Consider the following 22,222-nt stretch of genomic DNA (forward strand, 5'->3'; position numbering starts at 1 on the left):
TACACAGAGACTGATATACTGTGGTAAAATTGAATGTAATGGACCTCTGTACCAGCAGCAATACAATGACCCAGGACAATTCTGAGGGATTTATGGTAAAGAATGCTACCCACATTCAGAGGAAGGACTGCAGGAGAGGAAACATATAAGAAAAGCAACTGCTTGAAGGAATGGGTCGGGGCGGACATGATTGAGGGTGTGGACTCGAAACTACCACACCAATGCAACCACCAACAATTGGGAAATTGGTCTTGATCAAGGACACATGACAAAACCAGTGGAAAAGTGCGTCGGCCATGGGTGGGTGGAGTGCGGGGGGTGAAGGGGAAAATAGGAGCATGAAACATGTAACCATGTTAAAAATGATTATTAATAAATGTTAAAAAAATGAGGAAACTGAGGTACATAGGTTAAATGACTTATCTAAGATTACTCAGTAAGGTCAGAGGCCAGATTTAAACTCAGTTCTTCCAAATTCCAGGTACACCACTGTACAACTTTGCTTAAAAATAAATGTTTATTAAATTTAAAAAAAATACATAGACAAAAAGATAGAAGACTAGAAGTTACAATACAAAGAAGAGATCAGATAGAACATGTAGATACAAAATAGATGAATAGCTAAAATAAGTTAGAAGAGAATGAAGATATAGAGGACATTATAAAGGAAGGATAGATAGAACACAGAACAGATAGAAGAAATAGAATACATAGAATAGATGGAAAAGATAGAACTCATAGAATATACATATATGCATATATAAAGATAGATGATAGAACACAGATGGAAGAGAGAGAATGGTTAGATAAAACACAGAATTCAACACCTACAAAAGATAGAATAGATGGAAGAGGAAGAGCACATTGAATAGAGAGAACAGATAGAATAGATGGAAAAGAGAGGTCATAGAATAGGTAAATTAGACACAACACAGAACATGTAGACTGATTAGGACAGAGAGATCACATAGAACAAATAGATACTAAAAATAGGTGGAAAGAATAGGAAGAACCCATAGAAGAGATAGAACACGGAGATAAAAGAGAGTGAGCTCACAGAACAGATACCAATAGATAGAGCACATGGAAGAGATAGAAGAGATAGAACTCACAGAACAGACTGAACACAGATACAAAAGATAGGAGAGTTAGAAGAGATGGAAGAGTTGAACAGAGAATAGGTAGAATAAATGGAACAAGTAAAACACATAGAAGAGATAGAACATGTAAAATATAGAAATAGAACACAGAGAATACAACTTCTGTTTCATCTTCACCTGCATCATTCCTCCTTCAAATGGGTTATATCTATATCTATATCTATATATATATATTTATATCTTTATCGATAACTATATCTATATCTATATATATGGAGAGATAGATCCACAGATGTGGATAGTGATAGATCCTCTCAGTGATCCCCTTGAATACCCAGCCCTGTATTCTAACCTCTTGTTAATTAGAGTAAAACTAAATCACTTTCTCTCACTGAGTCATTTTCACAAACACCTTGGAGATGATAATTATTAGAAAAACTTATCTCTTTCCTTTAAAAAACCATACAAACTGAGGATCAGAAAAAGGAGGCCCTAATTCTAAGGGATCTAGCTAATTACCTGCAATCCTTTCTGTCCCTCACAAGAGGGAGCCTTTTGTGTCTTCCGGCTAACTTAACTCCCTGTTTCTATCTAGCTATTCCTAAAACAGACTAAGTTAACTATCTCTGATACTCAGTCATTGATTTGATTGAATCCCCGATAGCTGTCTCAGAAAAATCATTATGAATTAACTCCAAAAACTGTCACCCCTTTGGTCTGACCCCTGAGGTAAAAACCTCCAAGCTGATCTGACAGGAAATTTTAGCTAAAACCTCCTGATAAGCACAGAAGGTATGGTCACATCCTTTTCTAGATCTTTCCCATTTCAAGAGAGTAACTCCTAATATTAATTAGAGTTATGCGCCTTCTCCACAGTCAGGTGAGGTAGATGAACTCTGGTAAGCCCGCCTTTCCTCCACCCTCCCTGGACAGGAAGACCTTAACCTCCCACAGGAAGTCAAGTCATTCTAGCTGTTGTCAGTCACTTGTAAACTATTCCTCCTCTGCCTTCTGCCTGCTAAAATCCTTTTTTTTGAGTTCCTAGTATGTGCCTTCAAGACAGCCTTCCACTTCTCTGAAATCTTATCCTATCTCTATACTTACCCCATTAGAGTTAAGAGTAAAATAGTTGAATTCATGGTTCATTGACTCTGACTTCCTGAGACAACCTTGTTTTGGGAAACCCTTAGTTGACAATTATCCCATGGGAACTTGCTTTCAGGAAACTGTTGGACTGATCTTTGTCCTAGACTGAACAACAAGAAGCCATGAAGCACCCATTGAGAATCCCTGGACAAGGCCAAATCTGAAGTACCTTTTGGACTTCTTGGATTCTCCTGTCCCTTTTAGGTTGCTGTCAGGAACCCGAGCCTCTGCTATGGCATCTAGACCTCTCCCAGTCATTTGAGAGTGTGGGTACTGCAGGTCCCATGTGAGTGAGAGGACATAAGTTCTCTCCCTTCCACAAAATCTGTGTGAGCACCCAGCATTCAGTAGTTCAGTGGAAGTCAGGACTGAGGTTCTGTGGGCTTCCCAGGTTAGTCTTTTTATCTTGATTAAAGACCATTTTCATAGTTACTTTTAACCATTTTTTCAGATTGATATCTGCTTACACTGAAGGATTTCATTTGTTCTCTTCTACTCCACCTAAGAACTAATTAGGGGTCACATAATAGAACCAAATAAAAATCTGCTTAGAATGGGTCAGCATGCAATACTATGATTTGGATAAGAAATGAACACAAGACTACTATTTACATGAACTGGTTTCTGTCCTGCTTTTTTCAAATGCTGCAGTATTCTTTGTGCCCAGAAGATGACAGTGCATGAATGTCCTGACATCCTAAATGGCAATGTCAAGACATATTTATTAAGCACCTACTACATGTGAGTCCTGAGGCTAGGTTCTGGGGATTTGGAGGCAATAATTAAATACACTCTGGATTCCAGGAGCTTAAATCCTTTTCATTGAGGAAACGTGTGTGTGTGTGTGTGTGTGTGTGTGTGTGTGTGTGTGTGTGTGTGTGTGTGTGTGTGTGTGTGTGTGTGTGTGTGTGTGTGTGTGTGTAAGAGGAAACTCTTAATATTTGGGTCCAGAGATCTGAGGAAAATCCTTAAGTAAGACAACATGGCATGCTAGTTGGGTTTCAAAGGAAACTAAGAATTGAAAGAGGCAGAAGTGAGAATAGATTGAATTTCTGTCACTTTTAAAGAAAAAGACAACCTCCAAGCTGATGTGACAGGAAATTTTAGCTAAAACCTCCTGAGAAGCACAGCAGGTCTGATCACATCCTTTTCTAGATCTTTTCCAGTTCAATAGTTCAACTCCTAATATTAATTAGAGGTATGAGCCTTCTCCACAGTCAGGTGAGGTAGATGAGCTCTGTCAAGCCTGCCTTCCCTCCACCCTTCCTGGACAGGAAGCCCTTAACCTCCCACAGAAAGTCAAGTCACTATAGCTGTTGTCACTTGTAAACTATTCCTCCTCTGCCTTCTGCCTGCTCAAATCCTTTGCCTTGAGTTCCTAGTATGTGCCTTCAAGACAGCCTTCCACTTGTCTGAAATCTTTTCCTATCTCTATCCCTTCCCCATTAGAGTTCAGAATAAAATAGTTGAATTCATGGTTGATTTAGTCTGACATCCTGAGACAACCTTGTTTTGGGAAACCCCTAGTTGACCATTATCCCATGGGAACTTGCTTTCAGGAAACTCCTGGTCTGATCTTTGTCCTAGACTGAACAACAAGCCATGAAGCACCCATTCAGAATCCCATGACAAGGCCAAATTTTAGAAATATTTATTAAGCACCTACTATGTGTGATTCCAGAGTCTAGGTCATGGGGATAGAGAGGCAATAATTAAATATACTCTGGATTCCAGGAGCTTAAATCCTTTTGGAGGAGAAAATGCGTTTGTGTGTGTGTGTGTGTGTGTGTGTGTGTGTGTGTGTGTGTGTGTCTGTGTGTGTGTGTGTGTGTGTGTGTGTGTGTGTGTGAAGGAGGAGGCTCTAAATATTTGTATCCAGAGAGCTGAGGAAAATCCTTAAGTAGGACAAGGTGGCATGTTAGTTGATTTTCAAAGGAAACTAAGAATTAGAAGAGGCAGAAGTGAGAATAGATTGAATTCCAAGCCACCATGAAGAAGTTAATGGAGCAGAAATGATTTGTTGTGTATAAAGAACACCAACATATAAATAAAGAAAGGGGGTAGACAAGGACTGTATTGTAAAATTCTGCTGTAGTTTCTTCTTTTCCTGTTTTTTAAAGGGGAGACAAGACTAAAACGATTAATAGCAAAAGAGCAAAAAAAGCAATAGAGTTTAATAGAATTTAAAGGGCACCTGCTTCTGCCCTATGTGGAGGAGCAGTAGCACCTTGAGTTGTGCGTGGACAAGTTCCACTTTGAAGATACTGTTTGGGGGTCATTCGTTGTGGATTATTTCTATAAGTTTCTTAGTTTTCTCTAGGATTTTTTAAGTATACCATCATATTGTCTGCAAAGAGTTATAGCTTAGTCTCCTCCTTGCCTATCTTGATACCTTTGATTTCTTTTTCTTCTCTAATTGCTACTGCTAGTGTTTCTACTACTATGTTGAATAATAGAGGTGATAATGGACATCCTCGTTTCACACCTGATCTTATTGGGAAGGCTTCTAATTTATCCCCATTGCATATAATGCTTGTGAATGGTTTTAGGTATATATTGTTTATTATTTTTAGGAAAGGTCCTTCTATTCCTATACTTTTTAGTGTTTTCAATAGGAATGGATGCTCTATTTTGTCAAAGGCTTTTTCAGCATCTATTGAGATAATCACGTGATTTTTATTTGTTAGACTGTTGATATGTTCAATTATGTGGATGGTTTTTCTAATGTTGAACCCTCCTTGCATTTCTGGTATAAATCCCATCTGATCATTGTGGATGATCTTCTTAATTACATGCTGGAGTCTCTTTCCTAATATTCTATTTAAGATTTTTACATCTATGTTCATTATGTAGATTGGTCTGTAGTTTTCTTTCTCTGTTTTTGATCTTCCTGGCTTTGGAATCAGTACCATTTTTGTGTCACAAAAGGAATTTGGTAGGACTCCTTCTTTGCTTATCAAATCAAATAATTTTTATAGTATTGGGATTAGTTGCTCTTTGAATGTCTGATAGAATTCACTTGTGAATCCATCAGGCCCTGGTAATTTTTTCTTATGGAGTTCCTTGAGGCTTGTTCAATTTCTTTTTCTGATATAGGATTATTTAGATATTCTATTTCTTCTGCTGTTTATCTATGCAGTTTATATTTTTGTAAATATTCATCCATATCTACTAAATTTTTATATTTATTGCCATATAATTTGGCGAAATAGTTTTCAATGATTGCCTTCATTTCCCCTTCATTAGAGGTGAGGTCTCCCTTTTCATTTTTGATACTCTCAATTTGGTTTTCTTCTTTCTTTTTTTTTATTAGATTGACTAGTACTTTGTCTATGTTATCTGTTTTTTTCAAATTACCAGCTTCTAGTCTTATTTATTAATTCAATAGTTCTTTTACTTTCGATTTTATTGATTTCTCCATTGATTTTTAGTATTTTTCATTTAGTTTTCATCTGGGGATTTTTAATTTGCTCTCTTTCTAATTTTTTGAGTTGCATGCCCAGTTCATTAATCTTTGCCCTCCTTAATTTGTTAATATATGCACTCAAGGAAAAAAATTTCTCCCTGAGTACTGCCTTGGCTGCATCCAACAGATTTTGGTAGGATGTCTCATCATTGTCATTCTCTTCAATGAAATTTTTGATTGTTTCTATTTTTTCTAGGACTTCATTCACCTCTCTTACATCTTTCTTATTTATTTTTGGTTTAATTTATCTAATTCAGAAAGAGGAATATTTTGATCTCCAACTATTTTGGTTTTACTATCTATTTCCTTCTTGAGCTCTGCCAGTTTTTCCTTTATGAATTTGGATGCTATGCCACCTGATGCATACGTATTGAGCAGTGTTATTTCCTCACTGTGTATACTGCCTTTAATCAGGATGTAATGACCTTCCCTGTCTTTTTTAATCATATCTATTTTTACTTTGGCTTTGTCAGAAATCATAATAGCCACTCCATCTTTTTCTCATTTGATGCCGCAAAGATTTTGTTCAAGCCCTGAACCTTAAACTTGTGTATTTCCACCTGCCTCATATGTGTTTCTTGTAGACAACATATCCACTCTACTTATTTCCGTTTTATGAATGAGTTCATCCCATTCACATTCAGTGTTATAATTATCAGCTGTGCATTCACTGACATTTTTTGTATTCTCCCCTATTCCTACCCCTTCTTCTTAAACTATTTCCTTTTAAACCAGTGGTTTGGTATTAAGCCAGTATCACTTATCCCCTCCCTTGATTGACTTCCCTTTCTACCCCCTCCCTTGTTATTCCCCTATTTTTGTTTTTGAAGGCCTAATAAATTCCCTCCCCCTCATCTCCCCTCCCTTTTTTGACCTCCCCACTCCCCTGCTCCCCTTGGTTTATCCCTTCTGACTTGCTCAGTAGGGTTAGATAGAGTTTTATATCCCAATGTATAGTATAGCTACTCTTCCCTCTCTGAGTTGATTACAATGAGAGTAAGGTTTAAAAATTACCTTTTCATACTCTCTTAATCTCCTTGTTATAATAGTATTTGTCCCCTCTCCCTCCCATGCCCTCATTTGTGTGTAATAGAATATTCTATTTTCTCATTCACTCAAGTTTCTCTTGGTGTCCCCTGCTATTCACCCCCTCTTTCCCATCCCCCATGCCATCTTAGATTATTTAGTGTTCCACCCTCACCCTGTGAATTATTCTTCTGATTACTATAATAGTGAATACTATAATAGTGAATAGAGTTCACTACAGAGAATTATACATAGCATTTCTCCACATAGGAATACAGATAATTATATCTTACTGAGGCCCTTAAAAAGGTAAATTTAAAAAAAATTATGAGTTTTCTTTCTTTCTCCTCTCTTTCTTATTTAACTTTTCATGTTTCTCTCGATTTTTGTGGTTGGATATCAAACTTTCCATTTAGGTCATATCTTTTCTGTGCAAATACTTGGAAATCTTCAATTTTGTTGAATGCCCATACTTTCCCATGGAAGTATATAGTCAATTTTGATGGGTAGTTGATCCGTGGTTGCAGGCCCAGCTCTCTTGCCTTTTTGAGTATCATATTCCAAGGCTTGCAGTCTTTTAGTGTGGAGGCTTCCAGATCCTATGTGATCCTGATTGGTGCTCCTTGATATTTCAATTGTCTCTTTCTGGCTTCTTGTAAGATTTTTTCTTTTACTTGGCAGCTCTTTCATTTGGCTATTATATTCCTGCGTGTTATCTTATCTGGATCGAGTGTAGAGGGTGATCTATGGATCCTTTCAATGTCTATATTGCCCTCTTGTTGTAGAACTTCAGGGCAATTTTGCTCAATAATTTCTTTTAGTATGGAGTTCAGATTTATATTAATTTCTGGTTTTTCTGTAAGACCAATTATTCTCAAATTGTCTCTTCTACACTGGCTTCATTGGTGTGTCACTCTCTCATTGAGATATTTCATGTTTCCTTCTATTTTTTCAGTCTTTTGACTTTGTTTTATTTGTTCTTGTTGTCTTGAGAGATCATTAGCTTCTGATTGTTCAATTCTAGCCATTAGGGACTGGTTTAGGCTATAATCTTTTGGTTTTCATTTTTAATCTGGTCATTTCTGGTCTTTAATTGACTTGCCTCACTTTTCAATTGCAAAATTCTGCCTTTATACTGTTATTTTCTTGCCTGATTTCCTTTTGAGGTACTTCCCATTTCTCTATCCAAATCTTTTCCAACTTTCTCGTCATCTCAGTTTTGAACATTTCAAGAGCTTGTGACAAGTTTTCATGATTTTGGGAGGGTTTGGATGTGTTTGCTTGTTTTTTCTCCTCTTCTGATTGCTTGGTTGTCTGGATTTTCTTTGTGTAAAAGTTGTCGAGTGTTAAAGATTTTTTCTTCTTGTTGTTAATATTTCTCTCTCTCTTCTGGACTTCTTGATTCTGGGTAGCCATTGTTAAACCAGCCCCTCCTGTGCTTTAACCTCACGCTCAGGGTCTGTTTGTGCTCCTTTGGCTTATGAGGTCTGAGATCTGGTTTTTTCCAAGGTCAAGCCACCTGGTGGACCCTCTTGCTCGATCCTCTGCAGGATGTACCTTTACAAGTCTCAGGGCACTGCTTCCACAGTTGTATACCCATCTGCACTGGTTCCCCACTCAGGGTTTCAGAGCCTTAGCTCCCGCCTGTGTCTGCCTCCGCCTACATCTCCACCTGCCCCTGTGGTCCATGTCCTCTCTCATAGTTTGTGTGTGTTCTTTAGCTTTTTGGGGTCCTAAATCTTGCTGCTCTCAGGAACAGTCCCTGGAGCTTCCAATGACTCTATGGGTGCTCCAAACTTGCTCTATTTCTTTTGACCTGGCTTCGGCATTGTTGGTGATGTGTGTGGAGGGGTTTGGGGAGGGTTGCTCAGCCCGGTATTTAATGAGAGCTGTTTCACCCCTTTATAGCATGCCCCTATTCCATGTAAATTCCATGCTGTACCCTGTTGTGGGGTCCCTTCTTTGATTGGGTTTGTTTTTATGTCCCCTTGAGGAGTCCTGTACGTTTTGGTCAGGAGAGGTTAAGAGCTGTTTTTTACTTTGCTGCCATCTTAACCCGGAACCTCTTGCTTCTTGATTTTTCATGAAATTATAAGTTTCTAGTTGTCATTTCTAATTTTTAAGGCCTGATTTTCCTCTGCCCGTTTTTGGTTCTTCTTTTTCAATTACCCTATTTCATCTTGCATTACTTTCATTTCTATTCACCACATTTCTTCTGCCTCTCTTAATTGGATTTTGAAGTCATTTTGAGCTTTTGCTGAATTGTGTTCAAAACATTTTTTTTTCTTTTAGACTCTGTGTGTGTGTGTGTGTGTGTGTGTGTGTGCGTGTGTGTGTGTGTGTGTGTGTGTGTGTGTGTGTTTGCTTGGCTTTCACTCTCCCCTTCTGTGTCTCTACCTGGCTGTCTGACTCCATAAAAAGTCTTTAGAGTTAGGTGCTTTTAGTTGTTGTTTGCTCATTTTTCATACATTTTTGCATGTAGGTTCTGTTTTCTGTGAAATTAGGTTACTCTCGTAAACTTTAGTCCTTAGCTGATGCTGCCCTTAGTTTATTTTGATGGTTTCTGCTGGTTTTAGTTCTTCAAAGGTGGTATGATGGTCTGAGGATTGGAAGTTCTGAGAGCCTTCTCCCACTGATGATTCAATTAAATTTTAAAATAATGATAGGTTTACAACTTGCTTCAGGCTTGGCCATAAGCTTTTGTTCTCACTCTGAACTTGATCAGTTCATGGGTTGCTCAAATTCTGGCCCCAGGCTTAGGCCCATTTTTTTGTTTTCTGTGCACTTGACCTAATCAGACACACAGTTGATTGCTCTTTCCTGGAGCTCTGTCCTAAACCACTGCCAGAAAGTTATGGACCCCTCTTTGTACTCTCAGCCTCCCCAAACAGTGATGCATATCCTCACCATGGTGTCAGACTGCGGACTCCCAGTTTCCTTTGAGCTCACACAGATTAACCCACTTCAGCACAGACTGCCCTGGGCTAACAACTTCAGGGGCTATCGGTTGGCTTAGACCTCTTTTAGCCCCGGCAAACTTTCTCAGGGTCTGAATATTGGCTTGTGCTTAGTTTCTGAACCTGGACCTGCAGATGTGGGGTGGAAGTGTGTTGTTTACTTTTGACTTTGTCTTCACTCCTTGCCAGAATCTTCATGACTGTGCACCTCTCTCACCCTAGGGCCCGAAATTGAAAAACAAAAGGAAAAGAATATCAAGGGAATCAATGGAAAAATGTAGAAGGTAGGTGGCCTAAAAGCTAAAAAATTAAATGGCAGATGAGTGGAATATATTGGATCCATAAAACACAATAGAAAATGACCATAGAAATCAACTTTTGAAAAACTAAAAAAATCCCAGCTTTTGAGATAAACCCAAGGTTGGCTGTAATGGTCACTTCAACCATATTTGACCTTAATTCTCAAGTAAAAAATTCACTCATTCATCCAAATTTGAGGGGTCTAGTGACATGAAGTAAATGTGAGATGCCTTCCTGAAATATTTCCTGGCTTGCTGGGGGCTAATGAATAAGCTATCAAACAATGACAAAGCAGTAGGGAATGACAGTGTGTCTTTACTGGTATTTATGTCTATATCTCTATACCTTTTTATTTCCCTCTCTCTATTTCTCTCTCTATCTTTCAGTCTCTGTCTGCCTCTTTCTTTATATCTCCCTGTATTTTTGACTCTGCCTCTCCCTTTCTCTATTCCCCTTTCACTTTCTCCATCTCTGTCATTATATTTCTTCCTTTTTGTTCTTCTCTCTGTCTCTATGTACAAAGGCAGTGTTTGAGAAATGCAAGTAACAGGGGATGAAGAACATGAGACAGAGTAGAAGCACGCTAGATTAAATCTAAGGCTGTCTCAGGTCTTTTCTCTTGTTCAGTTTTTTTCTGTACTTTGGAAAAGGCTTCTCTATTGGGCTAAAAACAGATGATTGCTAAATTCTGCTTTTAACTGTATATGTAAAAACTTAACGACCTGGGAGCATGAGATTTCTGATATGGAAAGGGACATCAGAGCTCTAACCCACTCAGTTTATGGATGGGGAAACTGAGGTTTAGAAAGAGGTGGGTATCCATTCATAGCTGAAGTTCCATGTGATTTGTGTCATACATACATATCAACTGATCTTTGGTAGGAAATTATATCCTCAGAAAATCTAGGTGTATTTAAGTTTCTTTTGTTTAGAGTGGCATTTTAAGTGAGCATTATGCAATTAGAACTTTGAACCCCAGTACTCTCTCTACCAGCATTCCACTTTCCTTCTCACATTACATCCATAAATTTTGGAGATAGTTTTTGTGAGACCACAGACCTCTAAACAAATATGGCTGTGAAAGCTGGCTTTACAAAGGCTTTTCTTTTGTCCTTTCATTTCTTTTGCATTTAATGATTATTGATAAATCTAATAAAATATAAGTCTTATGGTTATTGCATATTAATTTAAATTTTCCAATATCATAAGTTTCCTTGACTTCAGTGCTCTGCACTCTTTCTGGCCTTGCGCAAGTCTCTGTCCCCAAACTCTACCCATACCCCAGGGGTTTGAGACAGACTTTTTCTTTAACATTTTCTCACAAAAATCTGAGAGGAGGCTAAATGGACCTGTTTCCCCAGAAGTCCTCCCCTCTTTTTTTGGTGGTTATAGCTTGTCTCTTTTTAAATTTTTATTTTTTTAGAATATTTTCCATGGTTACATGATTCATGTTCTTACTTTCCCCTTCACCCCCCGCAAACACCTCCACCCATAGCTGATTTGCTTTTCCCATGGTTTTAACATGTGCCATCAATCAAGACTTATTTACACATAATTGATAGTTACATTTGTGGCATTGTTTTGTATCTACATCCCCAATCATGTCTGCATCGACCCATGTGTTCAAGCAGTTGTTTTTCTTCCGCGTTTCCACTTCTGTCGTTCCTTTTCTGAATATAGGTAGTATTCTACTCCATAAATCTCTCAGAATTGTCCTGGGTCATTTCATTGCTGCTGGTACAGAAGTCTATTATGTTTGATTTTACCACAACATAACAGTCTCTGTGTACAATGTTCTTTTGGCTCTGCTCCTTTCACTCTGCATCAATTCCTGGAGGTCTTTCCAGTCATTCTGGAATTCCTCCAGTTCTTCATTCCTTTGAGTACAGTAGTTAGTATTCCATCACCAGCATATACCAGAATTTGTTCAGCCCATCCCCATTTGAAGGGAATGTCCTGATTTTTCAGGTTATTTCCTCCTCAAAGAGTATGGCTATAAATATTTTTGTACAAGTATTTTTATCTGTGATCTCTTTGGGTACAAAGCCAGCAATGGTGTGAATGGAACAAAGGGAAAGCATTTTTTTATCACTCATTGTATATAATTCCAAATTGCCATCCAGAATGGTTGGGTCACTTCACAACTCCACCAGCAATGCACCAATGTCCCAGTTTTGCCACATCCCCTCCAACATTCATTACTCTCCCCTGCTAGCATTTTAGCCAATCTGCCAAGTGTGAGGTGATACCTCTGAGTTCTTTTGAATTGTATTTATATAATTATTAGAGATTTAGAACACCTTCTCTTGTGCTTATTGATAGTTTTGATTTCTTTATCAAAAAATTGCCTATTCATGTCCCTTGTCCAATTATCAATTGGGAAATGGCATGATTTTTAAAAAATACAATTGATTTAGTTCCTTGTATATTTGAGTAATTAGATTTTTGTCAGAATTTTTTTGTTATCAAGATATTTCACCAGTTTGTTATTTCCCTTTGGTTTTGGTTGCATTGTTTTTATTTGTACAATTTTTTTAAATTTAATATAAATTAATTTTTTAATTTATATCTTGTAATTTTTTCTAATTTTTGCATAGTTTTAAAATCTTTCCTTTCCCAGAGATCTGACAAGTACACTATTCTATGTTCACCTAATTTTCTTATAGTTTGCTTCTTTATATTCAAGTCATTCACCCATTTTGAATTCATCTTGGTGTAGGGTGTGAGATATTGATCTAAACCTAATCTCTCCCAATTTGTTTTCCAATTTTCCCTGCAATTTTTCTCAAATAGTGGATTTTTGACCCAAAAGTTGGGCTTTTGTGTTTATTACACATTGTTTTACTGAGGTCACTAACCCCAAGTCTATTCCCCTGATCCTCCCTTCTGTCTCTTAGCCAGTACCATATTGTTTTGATGATCACTGCTCCATAGTATAGCTTAATATCTGCTCCTGTTATGCCACCTTCCTTGACTTTTTCTTTAATTATTTCCCTTGATATTCTTGATCGTTTGTTCTTCCAAATGAACTCTGTTATAGTTTTTTTTTTCTAATTCAGTAAAAAAGTTTCTTGGTAGTTTGATAGGTATAGACTAAATAAGTAAATAAATTTGGGTAGAATGGTCATTTTTATTATGTTACCTCCTCCTACCCATGACCAATCAATGTATTTCCACTTATTTAGATCTAGTTTTAATTGTTTGGAAAATGTTTTGTAGTTGTGTTCATGTAATTCCTGTGTTTGTTTTGGTACATAGATTCCTAAGTGTTTCATATTTTTCCAAGATGAATTTAAATGTTGCTTCTCTTTCAAACTCTTGCTGCAGTGATGTGTTGGAAATATATAGAAATGCTGAAGATTTATGTCCATTTATTTTTTATCCTGTAACTTTGCTAAAGTTGTTGATTATTTCTTCTAGCTTTTTAATTGATTCTCTAGGATTTTTTAAGTAGACCTGATATCATATCATTTACAAAGAGTGATAGCTTAGTCCCCTCATTGCTTATTTTAATACCTTCAAAAAGAAGACCAGTGGAGGAGGTCACTGTTAGTTGTTTATAAAGGGTAGTCAGTGGTCCAGTGGTTTAAATTTGATCCCAGAACTAATAGTAAGCCAATGGAATTTTCTGAGTGCAGAATTGAATTTCACTGTCTCTTCCCCCCTCTCTCATTCTTTTTCTCTTTCTCTTTCCTCTCTCCCTCTGTCCCTCACACCCATAGGGGCTTGGGATAAACTTTTTCTTTAAAAGTGACAAAAATCTGAATGGAGGAAAAGTGGGCCCCTGTCCCCAGAAGGCCTCACCTCTTCCTCCCTCTCCAAACCTTTGGATGATAACTAAGGAGGACACTCCACAGGACTGTAGTTTTGTAGTAGTCTTAGCTCTCCCCAGGAAAGTCCAACTATGGTCTTCCTCTGCTTTCCAGTTCTCTCTTGGCTGGCTCTGGTATACTCTGATGTTTAGGTTGGTGGGGATTTAAGACCAGCTGTTGTGAGGTTCCTGACTTTGTTACCATACATTCCTTTGATGCTGTGAAAATGGGGCCTAAACAAACCTCACTATCAGCCAGGTGAAGCTTGCCCCCTTTGGCTTTGTATTTTTAAAAGAGGATACTGGTGAAGTTAATAAATCAAATCCACTCCCCTCACCCTTCCATCTTTGACCACAGAGAGAATCTCATGTCCTCTTTCAAACAAGGATACCCATCATCCCTGGTCTTCAGGCACAGGGTTGCCTTGAACTCACTGGCTGTACCTTTCCTCACACTGTCCTTCCACTCCAACTCCGCCTCACCTCATCCTCCATGGTGGCCCAGGTCCAATGTCAACACCTCCAGCAAGCCCTCACTAACTCTTATCCCTTGTCCATCAGGAAGAATTCTTTCCCCTTGGTATTAAATGAGAGTATTAAATCCTCCCAGTGAAAATGGAGCTCCAATGTTACATACCCTTGTTTCCAAGAAGAAAAGCTCAGGGTCCAAAAGGGGAAGAGTCTTAAGGTGGGGTGCCTCCAGGGAGTTAGTGGAAGTGCTCAACAATTGGGTTGGAAAATGCCCTTGAGAAGGTCATTTTATAAAACATCAAGATGAGGCTCTGGGCCCTACTAGATTCGACAATGTTTCTCATCTGGCCCTTTGAGTGTGTCCTTTAGGAAGGGGCCTTAAATGATTGGGTGTATAGGCAGCCAGACCTGAAGATAGGTGTTTCTGGGTATAAATATGGCTTCAGACAATTCCCTGGCAAGTCAGTTATAAACCCTATCATTTATCCCTTATCACTCTTCCTCTTTGGAACTGTTCCACAGACTTTATTCTAAGACAGAAGGGAAGGATTTTGAAAAAAGCAAAGAAAACAGAAGCTGACTGGCATATGGGACATGGAGCTGTTTTTCCCTTCTTCCCTAGACTGGAAAGAGTTTCTGAAGAATCTAAGGATGCCCAAGAGTGCCCACAATCAGCCATTGATGCTAGATTCAGAACAGGAGCCAGCAGCCACAGGTTAGTCTTTGAAAGGATGAGAGCCAGCCAAGAGAGAACTGGGAAAGCGTAATTGGACTTTCCTTTGTAGTAACTGACTACTACAAAATTACTGACCCACTTAGTCTCTCCTTAACACTCATCCAAAAGGTTGGGGGAAGGAGCAAAAGGGGAGGTCTCGTGGGGAAAGTGGCCAACTTAGGCTCCACTCAGCTTTTTGTCACTTTTAAACAAAAAGACAACCACAAACACATGTGGTATCAGTTAAGGTGGGGGTCAGTTAGTGCCCCAAGTTGACACAGATTGTCAAGTATTCAAAACCAGGAAAACTTTTATACTGTAAAATATAAATGAGTATACAATAACCCCAACTGTTATATTTTATAAGATTCATTAATAAGCACTCTAAGCAGAAGAAAAAAAGGACAAAAGAGCCTGAGTAAAACCAGCTTTCCCAGCAATGTTTGGTGAAAAAGAGAGAGGGCCTGTGTCACACAAACATTTTATCGCCAAAAGCTAAGGAAGTAACATTAGAAGAAAAGTGGGATGCTGGGAGAGAGAGTCCTATGGTTCAAAATTCTGATTACACAATACTCATTGAAAATGCTGTACTACACCAAAGAAAGACAAACACATCTAAGAAAATGAGGATATAAGAAATTCCCCCAAAAGATCAGTTGCCATATTTGTTGACCCAAAGGATATGAAACATCAGCTACCAGTGGATCCCCATCTCTTCCCAAAATTTGGTTTCTCCATCCATAAATTAAGGGGTTAGAGCTCTAATTGCACATTCCACATCAGAAGTCTCATAATCCCAGGGTGTTATGTGCTTGTATATATATATAGTTAAAGCCAGAATTCTGGTATCGTCTTCCCTTTTTAGCCCAACAGAGAGGTTTTTACACAAGTAGAGAAAAAACTGAGCAAAAGAAAAGATCTGAGGCAGTGTTTGATGAAATCTAGCCTCCTTCTACTCTATCTGCTGTTCTTCATTCTCTGTAAATTTCATTTGTCATCCACTGCTTTTGTACTCCCACCAAACCATCAAAAACAAAAAAAAATGGGAGAAGTGGACAGAACTCATTAATTACGATCTATGCCTTAAAAAAGAGAGATTATTCGTCTGTTGTTTAAATACTGGATGGGAGGGTAAGAAATAAGGTTTGAAGCTATTGTTACAGCCGTAGCAAGAGAATCAACTTACAAGCAGGCCTGTTCCATGTAAGAGAGAGAGATAATTAGAGCGAGATAGAGAATAGGACAAAGAGATAGAGAAAGAGAGAAAGAGGAGGGTGGCATTACAGATATAGAAACCTCGAATTAAACAAACAGAGATTCATAAAAATAGATAGATGAAGAAACAGAGAGACAAAAAAGAAAGACATACACACTGAAAAGATACAGAGAAAGCACAAGGATGAAGAGAGAATAAGGCAGAGGGAGATAGAGTCAAAGAGACTGAAAGATTGAGAGTTAGTGACAGAGAAATGAGAATGAAGGAGAAGGAGGGAGGGAGATTAAGAGAGAAACAGAGAAAGTGATAGAGAGAGGGGCAGAGAGGGAAAGAAATAATGAGGTAAAGAAAGGTAAAATGAGAAAGAGGCAGAGACATATAAAGAGAACAAAAGTTAGAGATAAGTGACAGAGAGAGAAAGACAAAGAGTCATTGAAAGGCAGATACATAAAAAGAGAATAAGAAAGAAAGATAAGGAGACAGATCAGTATGGAGAGAGATATTAGAGAAATAGAGATACATAAAAAGAGACAGATAAAGAAACTGATCACCAGGGAGAGACAGAGCTAGAGAGATATAGAAACTGAAAAAAGATATTAAGTGACAGGGACAGAGACAAAAAGATTGAGGCACAGAGAGATAGATAGACAAAGACTGAGAGATGGAGAGATTATGACAGAGAAAGGAGGAGAAAGGAAGGGAGAAAGATGGAGAGAGTTTATGAGAGAAACCAACAGGCAAAGTGGTAGAGTCAGAGGGAGAGCAAGCAAGGAATAAGGAAAAGAAAGACAAAATAAAAACAGTGGGCCAGGGGAGGACTTTGGGAATCCATGAACAGTAGGTGAATGTCATTTCTGAAAACTGTTGGGCCTTAGTCACTCACAAGAGACTGGGGACCCTGACTGCCCTTCCAAGGCAGGGAAGGCAAGGGAAGTCAGCTGCTAGCTGCAGAAAGCTGGGACTGTAGGAACTACAGATGGCTACTTCTAGTGGCAGAATTCCCAAGGGCCCTAGTCATATCACCTGAGGTCTATCACAGAGTGGCTCTGTCAAAGGGAATAGGGACAACACTTGGCTGTGGATTATAGAAACTCAAAAAAAATAAGGTGTCAGGAAGTAACAGAACAAGAATCAGAAACACAAGACATCACCCCCCAACCACACTTTTTCTCCTGAGGCCACCCCAGGTAGAACAGGAGATTCTAAATGATCAGTACCTGCCACAAGCCCAAGCCCTCAGCCCCCAATACCTTGATGTCTGAGTTAAAATTCCTTTACATCACAGTCCTTGGAAGGTGACTGGTGAAAGAGGTGATGTTGGCATAACTTAATACTCTGTATGTGTGGACATAAGATAGAGGTATTTCCATTCGCTCATCATCTTGAAAGTGACCAATCTACCTTCCCCTCCCTTGTGCCCAATTATTCTCAGTCAGTCATTACCTGACAAAACGTTAGGAGAGGGAGGCTCCCCAAAAGCCTTTGACAAATGGGATGAGGAAGTAGGGTGGGTCATGAGGCACCTCTTTTATGTATATGGATTTCAGGAGCTTATCCAGGCTTCCTTGCCAAGGCTGCCTCAAAGCCCTATATGTGGTGCTCTTTTTGGAAGAGGTCCAATGATGTGCCCCATACTATCATCTGTTAATGTGGATTTTTGGATGTCTAAGTTTACCCTTACTTGAGAGAAATTCTAGCACCAAGAACCCCTATTTTGGGTTGAATATTAAGCACTTTTTGTTTTGAAGGATTCTCTATTGGATGAAAATTTTCCTCTCCCAAAGCCCAGTTTCTTAGTTTGACCATTGCTCTGGATTTGTTACAGCAGTCACTAGTACAGCACCCTTGATGCTGGCTGCAAAGAGGTTTACCAACCTGTTTATGATACCTAACTATCCAGAAGATATAAGGACTGCCAATTCCCTTTACTCTTGGGAGAAAGCAGCTGGTGTGTTTTCTCCCTTGGTGGAACTGACACTGAGATGTGTCTCTTCTCCCAGGGCAGTTGGTAGTTAGCACTGTGCTTTGTTTATGGGATATGGTTCCCAGATTCCCAGAGCTTTTGGTTTCAAATGGTGTTTAACTTTTGGCTCTATGTAATGATTAAATATTTGAAGTATGTCCCTATTCCTGATTAAAGAGTTCTTGATTACTTTGTAATTCTTTTATTTCCAGGATAACACATCCAAATCTAGGTTTTCATATTTATTTCAAAAACTTCTTTCAAATCATCTATCAGCCATTTTTCACTTGTTTCTTTCCCCAAAGTTTTGCTCTTGAGAATGGACAATATTACTACTTTATCCCTTTAAAACCGGTCGGTCCACTGTAGGCCAAAATCTAAACAATTTTGTCTCAACTTCTGTTTCATGATTTTGTTTTTACTTCTCTTTCATCTTCACCTGCATAATTCCTCCTTCAATTGGGTTATATCTATCTATCTATCTATCTATCTATCTATCTATCTATCTATCTATCTATCTATCTATCTATCTATCTATCTATCTATCTATCTATCTATCTATCTATCTATCTATCTATCTATCTATCTATCTATCTATCTATTTATCTGTCTGTCTGTCTGTCTGTCTGTCTGTCTGTCTGTCTGTCTGTCTGTCTGTCTGTCTGTCTGTCTGCCTGCCTGCCTGCCTGCCTGCCTGCCTGCCTGCCTGCCTGCCTGCCTGCCTGTCTGCCTGTCTGCCTGTCTGTCTGTCTGTCTGTCTGTCTATCTGTCTGTCTATCTATCTATCTATCATCTATCTATCATCTATTTATCTATCTATATGGAGACTTGGAGACAAAGATGTGGATAGTGATAGATCCTCTCAAAGATCCCCCAGAACACCCAGCCCAGTATTCTAACCACTGGTTAATGAGAGTAAAACTAAATCACTTTCTTTCACTGAGTCATTTGCACAAACACCTTGGAGATGATAGTTATGAAAAAAAAACACAGTATCTCTTCTTTAACAAAGCATACAAACTGAGGATCAGAAAAAGGAGGCCCTAATTCTAAGGGATCTAACTAATTGCCTGTAATCCTCTATGTCCCTTGCAAGAGGGATCCTTTTCTATCCTCTGGCTAACTTAACTCCCTGTTTCTATCTAGGTATCCCTAAAACAGTCTAACCTAACAGTCTCCCATACTCATTCGTTGATTTGATTGATTCTCCAATAGCTGTCTCAGAAAAATCGTTATGAATGAACTCCAACAACTAAGTCACCCCATTGGGTCTGACCCCTACAATGTAAAAACCTCCAACCTGCTCTGAGAGGAAATGTTTTCTAAAACCTTCTGAGCAGTAGAGCAGGTATAGTCACATCCTTTTCTAGATTTTTTCCAGTTCAATAGAGTAACTCTTAATATGAATTAGAGGTGTGTGCTTTCTCCACAGTCAAGTGAGATAGATGTTCTTGGATAAGCCCGCCTTTCCTACACCCTTTCTAGACAGGAAGCCCTTAACCTCCCACAGGAAGTCAAGTCACTCTAGCTGTTGTCAGTCACTTCTAAACTACCTGTACCTTATGCCTGCTAAAATCCTTTCCCTTAAGTTCCTAATATGTGTCTGCAAGACAGCCTTCCACTTCTCTGGAATCTTATGCTACCTTTCCCCCTTCCCCATTACAGTTCATAATAAAATAGTTGAATTCACTGTTGATTTAGTCTAACTTCCTGAGACAACCTTCTTTTGGGAAACCCCTAGTTGACCCTAATCCAATGGGAACATGTTTCAGGAAACTCCTGGACTGATCTTTGTTCAAGACTGAACAACAAGCCATTATCAGCCATTGAGAATCCCTGGAAAAGGCTAAATCTTAAGTACCTTTTCATATTCTTGGATTCTCCTGTTCCATCTAGGTGGCTCTAAGTTACCCCAGCCTCTTCTATGGCATCTAGGCCTCTCCCAGTCATTTGAGAGTGTGGGTAGTGCAGGTCCCATGTAAGTGAAAGGACATAAGTCCTCTCCATTCCCCAAAATCTGTGTCAGCACCCTGTAGTCGGTAATTCGGTGGAAGTCACAGGATTTAGGTCTGTGTGGCTTCCCCAGTTAGTCTTTCTGGAAGAGGGTTTGAACCTATGATTACAGCCATAGGAAGAGAGTCAACTTAAAAGGAGGGCAGCTCCAAGTGAGAGAGACAGAGTGAGATAAAGAGAGCAAATGCAAGAAAGTGACAGAGAGAGACAGAGAGACAGAGACAAAGAGAAAGAGAGACAGAGAGAGAAGGAGGGAGACATTAATGATATGGAAATCCAGAATTAAAGTAAGATAGATATATAACAAGATAAAGATTAAGAAATAGAGAGACAGATAGAAAGACATAGTAACTGAAAAAATAGAGAGGCAGAGAATGAGACAAAGAGAGTCCGAGCATCAAAGAGACTGAGAGATGTAGAGGTAGTAACAGAGAAACGAGAAAGAGGGAAAAAGAGGGAGAAAGGTTAAGAGAGAAACAGAAACAGAGAATGTCCTTTCTCAGTTCCATATGCTCTACTTCTCCCATCTATTCTCTATAACTGTTCATCTAACTTTTATATCTGTGTTCTATCTGATTCTTGAATTTTTTCTACTCTATGTGATATCTATTCTACCTGTTCGGTGAACTCTCATCCATCTGTGTTCTTTCATCTATCTTTCCTATCTACATGTTCTATAAGCTCTATCTTTTCCATTTGATATTCTATGTGTTTTATTTCTTCTATCAGTTCTGTATCCTATCTTTCCTTACTTTTTAATATGCTCTACCTCTTCATTCTATTCTAACTTGTTCTAGCTATTCATCTCTTTTATACATGGATGTTCTATCTGATCTCTTCTATTTATTCTAACTTCTAGTTATCTACCTTTTTATCTATGTATTCTGATCTGTGTTCTAGTCTATGTATTCAAATCTATACATCTATGCATTCTATCTGATCTTTGAGCTCTCTCTCTTCCATCTATTCAATGTGTTCTATGTGTAGTATCTATCCATCTTTATAGTCTGCTTGTTCCATCTAGTCTATTTCCTCTGTGAACTCACTCTCTTTATCTCTGTGTTCTATCTCTTCTAAGGGTTCTTCCTATTCTATCTATCTGTCTTTAGTATCTATATTTCAATCTAATCTCTCTCTTCCAACCATTGTACATATTCTATCTATTCTATGTGTTCTCTCTGTTCTATGTGCTCTTCATCTTCCATTTATTCTCGATAACTGTTCATCTTACTTTTGTATTTGTAGTTTATCTAACTTCTCGGTTCTTTCTACACTGTTCTATCTATTCCACCTGTACTGTGAGTTTTCTTCCATCTGTGTTCTATCATCTGTCTTTACTATCTATATGTTCTATGAGCTCTATCTTTTCCATCTTTTCTATGTGTTCTCTTTCTTCTATGTGATCTTTATCCTATCTATCCTTCCTTTTTAATATGATCTACCTCTTCATTCTATTATAACTTCTTCTAGCTATTCATCTCTTTGGTATCTGGTTGTTCCATCTGATATCTTCTATGAATTTTAACTTCTATACATCGATCTTTTTTATCTATGTATTCTTTTCTGTGTTCTAGTCTATGTATTCTAATGTATACATCTATGCATTCTCTCTATTCTATGAGCTTTCTCTCTTTTATCTCTTCTGTTTTATGTGTTATTTGTTCTATCACTCTATTTTCAAATATATATATTCAATATGTTCTATCTTTTCTTTGTACTCTATCTGTTCCATGACCCCACCTCTTCATCTATTCTATCTGTAATTTTTTCTACTTTTCTCCATGTTCTACCTCTTCCATCTATTCAAATATTTCTGTATCTCTGTGTTCTGTCTAAAATGTTATATCAATTCTGTGTTCTATGTCATCTATCTATTCTTTTGTTTTTCTATCCATTTCTTCTCTTCTTTGTGCTGTGCCTCTTCCATCTACCCTAACTTTTCTATCCATCTATCTTTTGTATCTATATCTTCTATCCGACTTCTGTGTCCTATCCATACTAAGGATTCTTTCTTTTTATGTGTTTATTCTTTACATTG

At 38.3% G+C, this 22,222-nt stretch overlaps 1 pseudogene; it reads left to right on the forward strand.

Annotated features, from left to right (window-relative positions):
- Window positions 1-22,222, forward strand: part of LOC123253821 — a 92,949-nt pseudogene that overhangs the window by 12,518 nt on the left and 58,209 nt on the right.

The sequence above is a fragment of the Gracilinanus agilis genome, chromosome X (genome assembly GCF_016433145.1).
Source record: "Gracilinanus agilis isolate LMUSP501 chromosome X, AgileGrace, whole genome shotgun sequence".
NCBI classification, from domain to species: Eukaryota; Metazoa; Chordata; class Mammalia; order Didelphimorphia; family Didelphidae; genus Gracilinanus; species Gracilinanus agilis.